At 40.9% G+C, this 8,224-nt stretch overlaps 1 non-coding gene across 1 annotated transcript; it reads right to left on the reverse strand.

The window, feature by feature from the left end:
- Positions 1–7,367: 7,367 nt before the first annotated feature.
- On the reverse strand, positions 7,368–7,471 carry LOC114901179. The gene has a single exon (XR_003795060.1). It is a non-coding gene; the product is annotated as a U6 spliceosomal RNA (small nuclear RNA).
- Positions 7,472–8,224: the final 753 nt, after the last annotated feature.

Raw genomic sequence — 8,224 nt, forward strand, 5'->3', positions numbered from 1 at the left:
CCTTTTACCATCATCACCATTTTAAGTGCACGTTTCTGAGGCATCAGATATATTCATCTTCTCGTGGAGCCATCACCACCATCCCTAGAACTTTTCATCTTGCAAAACCAAAATTCCACAACCATGAAAGTCTCACTCCCCATTCCCTCCCACTGCCCCTGGTACCGACGTCCACTTTGGTCCATGCGTTGTGGACTCCAGGGCCCCCTTTTGAGTGGAGTCCTGCAGTGTTTGCTGAAGGATCATTTTGGAAGAGTTGACTTTCGGTCTGAAGCTCTGCCTGTTTGCATCTGAAGAATCTGCATTTAGGGAGAGGGTGTATGAGGAAGGGGGTGTATGAGGGACAGGGTGTCCAGAGTGCAGATGCAGATGAGAGGTGCCTGTTGGACCCTCTGGTCCCATCTCTTGGGCTGTGGCTCATCTGCATCGTCACTGTCCCCACGGGCACCCCTGGGGTGTTGTTGTCTGAGTGAGATTCCCCTGGTGCCCCTGCTCTCCTCCCCTCGTCCTGCTGGTTGGGGAGGGGCTGCTTGCTGTGTGATCTGTGCTCCTGAGGCAGGAGGGACCCTGCAGCATGGACCTGCAGAGTGTGGGGTGTGGTCCCAAGAGCATGGGGCCCACACAGGACACAGCGCTGGGACCTCACAAGTGCTCTGGCTGCCTCATCACTGACAGGGAATGTTGCCAAGATCTCACTCAGGAGGGGGTGGTGGGCAGCCTGGGACCCCAGAGGCCCCGTTCCTATCCTGGAGCTCGGAGAGCATGTCCCCCGTGGACGTCTCAGCCATCTCCCTCTGTCCTGTCTCTGAAACGACCTCTCCTGACCATTGTCCAGGATGGAGGCTTTGTCCTGTCGGTGTTGGGATCCTTTAATCTAGGAGTTCTGACAGAGCAGCTGTTCTTTAGACCGAAAGAAGGAACAGCTCATGAGTATAAAACATTTTCAGATGAAACTAATATTCGATGACTATCTCTATACGACTCAGTTGCTGACTTCTATTAGTGATAATTCTCCTGGTGTTAGATGTGATGTGGGAAGCTGGCAGGCTCTCTGCGCTCTGAGTGCCTATTCTTTCAGAGACACGACTCTGAACCCCAGAAATACCTAGCTTAAATCTTGGTCTTGCATTTCTCAAGTTGCGTCCCTTTGTGAGTGTTGGAATCTGGAAAATGGAGCTGGTGGTAGTGGACATGGAGCCTGTAAGACCAGTGGGATTTGGGGGGGAGGGCTGGTAGCTGATACAAAGTACGTTCATGGGTCGACATCTGTCCCTACAGTAAAAGTGTGATGGGCCCACAAGACAAATCCTAAAAAGCCAGTGAACATGTCTCATACTATTCCCATAGAGCCGAAAGGCTCTTTTTGTCCTAAATAGTGTGCAGTGATATGTGAGGTTATAACAAACCCTGGTAGGCCACAAATACAGACCTGACGGTGACCAAAGAATCAAGATAGATGTTGGTATAGGACTGGATCTCCTCCTGAGGGTCAGAGAAGGTCGTGTTGAGGTTTCTGTTTGTTAACAGTGTGGCAGTTCTGGTTGCTTGGACCGAGAGTGGTAATGATAGTAATACGGCTACAGTTGGGGCAGATCAAACAAATACTGGTGTTTGGTATTGGGATATGACTGCTGGTTTTGTATTAAAGACTATACTAAGAAAAGTAATAATACCAAGAATTGAAGAGACACCTGCTAAATGTAAGGAGAAAACGGTTAGGTCGACAGAGGCTCCTGCGTGGGCCAGACTGCAGGCTAGAGCTGAATACACGGTTCCACTGGTACCAGAACCAGCTTCTACTACTGGTGATACGAGCAGGTGTGAGAATGATGGGGGAAGTGGTCAAAAGTTTATATGATTTATTCAGGGAAATGCTCTATCAGGTCCCCCAGTTACTAGTGGCACAAGTCAGTATTCAAACCCTGCAGTCATAATGGGTACAACCAAATCTGTAACATAGTCGTAACAGTCCTTGCACTTGTAATAAAGAAAGAAAATTATTACAGTGCAGGGACTGTATGACTACGTTACAGGTTTGGGCATCTCCGAGTAGCGCTCCAGGTTAGCAGAGCTCAGCCGAGATCAATAGACTGAAGGTGGTTTGTGCTACCCCAGCTCAAGCACCAGAGAGTAAATATACAACGGGATATCTTTGTGATTTGTTGAAAATAATCCGCCGTTTATGAACAGAGGTAAAATGACTGAGCTAGCTTTAGACTGTAGATCTAAAGGCAGAGATTGAGCCCTCTTTTTGCCAAACCCTGTGGTGAATCAACAAATTGAATTGTAACTTCAGAGAAGCGGCTTCAGCTCTGCCGGCGCTTTTCCTGCCTTTTTTTTCCTTGGTGGCAGAAGTAGATTGAAGCCAGTTGACTAGAGGATTTGCCTGTTAACTAAAATTTCCTGGGGTGGAAGCTCATCAACCTAGTAAGGATTTGCCTTAATTAAAATGTTTGATTTGCATTCAGTTGATATAGGATAGTCTTGTAATGCTTAATTCTGTGAATTAATTAAACTATGCTTCTCAGGGCTTTGAAAGCTCTTGGTCTAAGCTACCCTAAGTTCCTAGTCTGGCACTGATAGAATGGGTGTTAAGGGTAGTAGTCATGTGGCTGTCAGGATTAGTAATGATAAGAAGGTTGTTTTGTATGTTCAAATTGTTGTTTTATATTTTTGTTGTTTGTTGAAGGGAACATAGTGATGTGGAGTATCCTGCAAGTAGAGATATATGCCGAGGACTGCTACGATGCCTATTAGAGTTGTAGAATGATGTTATCATTTTTGTTATCTCTTGGATAATTATTCATTTGGGTGAAAACCCTGATAGTGATGGGTGATGTCCTAATGATACTATAATGGTGAGGAGAAGGATGGTGATGGGAGGTGTTTTATCTCATGTGTGTGATAACGATACTCTTGGAGTACATGATCTGGGCATAAATAAGAAGAGAGTGTTGTGATGATATAAGTTAGTATGTTTAGGACTGTTATCATTGGAATGTACTTTATAGTAGCTGTCATTCATCCTATGTGGGCAGTTGATGAGGAGGGTGTAATTTTCTCCAGGTGAGTGTGGCTAAGTCTGCCTCGGCCTCCAGCTATGATTTATAATATCACTATGATTAATAGTATATCTAGCTTGATGGATGGTGACATGTGGGATAAAACTGATAGGGGTGCAATTTTGTCAGGCTGGTAGCATCAGGCCTGCTGCTCATGGGATGCCTTGTGTGACTTCAGACACTCAGAAGTGAAATGGGGAAAGTCCTACTTTTGTGACAAGGGCGATTGTCATGAGGGTGGATGCTGCTGGATTAAAGATTTTTGTTATTCATTGTGTTCCTTGACCAGAGCATATTAGATTAATGATAATAGCCATTATAAGTAGTATTGATGTGGTGGATTGTTTTAGAAAATATTTGTTGGATGCTTCTATAACTTATGGGTTCATGTTTTTATTAGAATGGGGATACCATTAACCAATGTGAGCTTGTTACTAAAAGTATGTTTCCTGAGATAATGGTCCATAGAATGAGAGTAAAAACAATAGGGTTTATTAGCATTGGAAGGATATACAACAATATTTTGGGGGTGTGGGCCTGAAGCTTACTTAGAGAACCTTACTATAGCATGTGGTGTAATGTGGTTGCATGGAGAACGTACAGTTCTCAGGAGTGAGTTCAGTTCCAGGAATACAAGCGTTTAAACCTCTGTCATTTTCTCTATCAAAGTAACTCTTTTGTCAGACATATTTCTTAAGTTTGTGGTGGGTTGCCTGATGTGATGACAGGTGATGTGATTAGCCTTCCGATATACATAGGGCTAATGTTAGTAGTAAAAATTTTTTAATAAGAGACGTATAAGTGGATCTTATCAAAATTGTGGGTAGGATGCTCGAATTCGTAGAAAGGAGATTGTTAGATGTGTTTTAATGATGACATGGGCTGTATATAATTCTGGCATGAAGGTGTTGTGAAATGCTCCTAAAAATAGATTGCCGTGAAAATGTTTATTATAATGATATTGACATATTCTCTAGGAAGGACGGGGTGAATGAGCCTGCTACATTTCCTACACAGAAGCCAAATACAGTTCTACTTCTGTTAAATCAAATGGGGCTCTGTTAGATTTCTGCTAGTATAGAGATAATCAAATTTTGGATAGGGGTCAGGAGAAAATTAGTCATAGGTGTTCTTGTGCAGTGGTTACTGTTGAAAGTGTAAATGATCCAATTATCAGCAGGTCTGATAAGAGAATAACTGCTAATGTTACTTCATATGAGATTGTGTGTGCTACTACCCATAGATCTCCAATGAGTATTTTGAATGTGAAGCTCATCCAGATCTGAGGATGTAATAAATGGCTAGGTGTGATATGGCTAATATAAATAGTATGCCTACATTTATATTAATTAGTGGATAACATATGGGAAGAGGAATTCATGTAGTGAGAGCCAGGGTTAAGGTTAGCACTGGTGCAATAATATATCACTTGATGATGTTGATGGTCATAGTGGTTCTTTAATAAATAATTGACTGCATCAGCAGTGGGTTGTACTAATCCATAGGGACTGATGATGCTTGGCCCTTTCTGGATTTGTATATAGCCTAGGATTTTCCATTCAGTTAATATGAGGAATGCTATAGTGAGTAAAATTGTGTAATTTGTGAAAAAATGTAGATTATAAATATATTTTTAGGAAGGGGACTTGAACCAGTGCAGATAAAGGTTTCAGTTTTACATAATTACTGGGCTCTGCCACCCTAACAAACCCTGTTCTACAGTAGGGTGTGTATAAATTAATTGAATGCAGATTATATCATCATTTAGTTTGAAGACGTTTTGTATAGTAAGCCATATTTCTCTTGTCCTTTCATACTGGGAGAAATCTACATATAATAGACAGAAACCAACTGGGATGACTCCAGTCTGAGCTCAGATACATTGAAATGTCCTGATCTAGCATCAAGTCGTAACGCCTATTGTTGATATGAACTCTAGAATACGATTACACTGTTATCCCTAGTATAACTTGTTCCATTGATCAGTGTTTTAAAACAATAGGTAATAAAGCATTTTGATTAGTTGGTCTAAATTTTAATCACTGAGGTGGTTTTATTCTCCAAGGTCATCCCAACCAAAATTGCTAATTCATTGAAAGCTACATTGTCCCTTAGAGTTCAGTGGTTTACTTTTTTTTTTGATTAATTAATTAATTAAAACTCCATTGGGTCTTCTCATATTATTCTTGCCTCTTCACGGGAAGGTCAATTTCACTGATTAACAGAGACAGTAAAACACTTATTTGACCAGTCATACAAGTCCTGTGTTCTGTATACATCTGTTATGTTTACTTATCTGAAGTGTCATTCAGGTCAGTGTTTTCTCATTAATTTACTGTCTGGATGATCTATTCATTGTTTACAAGTGGGGTATTGAAGTGCTTTACTATTACTTTATTGCTTTTTCTCCATGCAGTTTATATTTGCTTTAATTATTTACATACTCTGGTATTGGGTCCATGTATATTTATACTTAAAATTGTTTCTTGATAATTTGACCCCTTTATCACTGTATATTAACATTCTTTGTCTCTTGTGACTGATTTTGATTGAAAATATGTATTATCAGATACAAGTATAGTTACTCCTACTCTCTCTCGGCTGCCATTTCATGGAATATCTTTTTACATCTTCTCACTTTAACCTATATATGTCCTTAAAATTAAAGTGAGCCTCTTGTAGACAGCATATTGTAGGTTCTTTATAAAAATTAATTCAACAATTTTGTGTTATTTAATTTGAGAATTTGGTCCGTTAAAGTTTAACTTAATCATTGATAAGGACTAAAAATTACCCTTTCATTGTTTTCTGTTTTTTTTTACTGCTGTTGTTGTAGTTACTTTGTATTTTTTTAATGTTGTATGAATTCATTCTTTACCTTCTCTGTAACTACAATAGATTAACATTCTTGGTGCTGAAAAAAATAAAAGCATATTCAAGTGATAGGGTTTGAAAAGTGTTCACAGTGGGAAGGAAACCACTGTAACAATATAGACAGAACCCTTTGGAAGGATTCATCATCTTTGTATTTTTGCTGTTTCAGAATCTGTAGTAGAGATTAGTGCGCTACATGATGTTCTCCCCAGGCTGACAAGTTCTAAATGGACTGTCTTATTAGGGAGAAGCACATGGAAAGAAGGTTAGTGAGTCAAACTCCCCTGCCCTCTGTCAGCAGTGGGTGTAAAAGGATTTAGCTGAATGCCTTCATTCTTTTTTGTTTTTTTAATAAATTTTATTTATTTATTTATTTTTGGCTGTGTTGGGTCTTCATTGCTGCGTGCGGGCTTTCAGTCGAGAACTTGTAAAGATCCATGAAAAATCTGGACTGCATAGGTGGTCCCTGGGGCCTCCAGGTTAAGAAGTGCTGCCACATGGGTTTCAGAAATTGAGAAAGGAAAAGTGAATGGAGTAGTGGGATGGCATAGAGAGGGGTGAGTGCCCTGGGGAAATTTGAGAGAGAAATAACCTCCACCCCAAAGCCCTGTCCCTGCAGCTGATCCATTGGTGCCGTGCGATGTCAGTGCCTTTTGTGAGGAGATGGCTCTGCTTCTTTACTCCTGTGCTCAACACTGTGCCAAACCAAATCCTCACCTCATGCTGACTCCCAAGGATTTTAAAAGCACTGTTCATGGCTGACTTGGTTTTTGGTTCCCTAAACAGTAGTCTTGAGCTGTCCAAGCTATTTAAAAGTATTCTCCTTAATTAAGATGAAACTCTACTCTTTTGAAAAAGCAACATGAATTCAGAGAAAATATGCTTTCTGCACCATTCCTTCAATCTAGTGCACCCTTGTGGATACAAGATTGCATACAACACACCTCTGACTCTGGCCCAAATTGGGTCCCTTAACAGAGGGGACATAGGTCTGCCATCAGTACCTGATTGTGAACTTACAGCCTGATCGGGTGACACAGTGGCCAGACACTGTGGTGTACTCTTTGTGCTATGACTACCTTTGTTTTCACCAGAGGCAGGATTCTGGACTCAGAAATTTTTCAAGCTGCAGGCCTGCATGAGTGTTTGAACCTGGAAAACGGAGCAGGTGCTTATGAATGTGGAGCATATAAAACCAGCAGTATTTTCAGTGGCGGGCTGTGCTCCATCCTGTGCCCGATCTCTACAGAGTTCTCCCCAAACTTCTTTTTTTTTTAACGTCTTTATTGGAGTATAATTGCTTTACAATGGTGTGTTAATTTCTGCTGTATAACAAAGTGAAACAGCTATATGTATACATATATCCCCATATCCCCTCCCTCTTGCGTCTCCCTCCCACCCTCCCTATCCCACCCCTCTAGGTGGTCACAAAAAAATATAGAACGCTTCACAAACTTGCGTATCATCCTTGCACAGGGGCCATGCTAACCTCTCTATCGTTCCAATTTTAGCATATGTGCTCCCAAAGCAAGCACTACAACAGTGTTTTGAAAAACTAATAGACTGGTCCGGGGCCCTCTGGCCAAGAGGTGCAAGCAAGAACTCTTAACTGGAAGGAATTGTATTGCCTTGTAGAATCTGAACCCAAGTACACTGAGGCCACCCGCCAAGGTAGTGACTGGTCTAACCTGTGCTAATGTTAGGGCACAACCTGTTGGATAGTTTTAGCTACCCAGCATTTGACCATTTGTAACCACTGCTTCAGTCACTTCCCACCTCTTGCCACCTGCTGCTGTCTGTTCGTACTTGTGGGCTTCTCCATCTTGTGCCAGTGGCTAGCATTTTTGACTGTAGTTTGATATTTTGTAATTGAGCGCTCACTTCAAAAGCAGAAAAAGACAAAATATATTAAAGCAAGGAAAAGTGTCACTGAAAGAAAAAGTTTATTTTTTGTGTTTTTTCTACTCAGTTGTTTTGAGTATATTATATATGTTAGACAGGTATTTCAAATATTGCTTCCCATTTTGTAGGTACACTCTGCTCTCTGTAAATTGTTTCCCTTGCTCCTCAAACCTTTATAGTTTAATGCAATCTGTTTTTCTTTTCTTTTTCTTTTTTCTTTTTGCTTTTGTTGCCTGTGCTTTTGGGGTCATATCCAAACATACATTGCCCATAGCACTGTCAAGAAGTTTCCCCCCCCCCATATCTTCTTCTAGTAATTTTACAGTTTTGGATCTTATATTTAATTCTCTAAACCACTTTGAATTACTTTTTATATATAGTGTGAG

Source organism: Monodon monoceros, unplaced genomic scaffold (genome assembly GCF_005190385.1).
Source record: "Monodon monoceros isolate NGI ecotype Baffin Bay Population unplaced genomic scaffold, NGI_Narwhal_1 Super_Scaffold_19, whole genome shotgun sequence".
NCBI classification, from domain to species: domain Eukaryota; kingdom Metazoa; phylum Chordata; class Mammalia; order Artiodactyla; family Monodontidae; genus Monodon; species Monodon monoceros.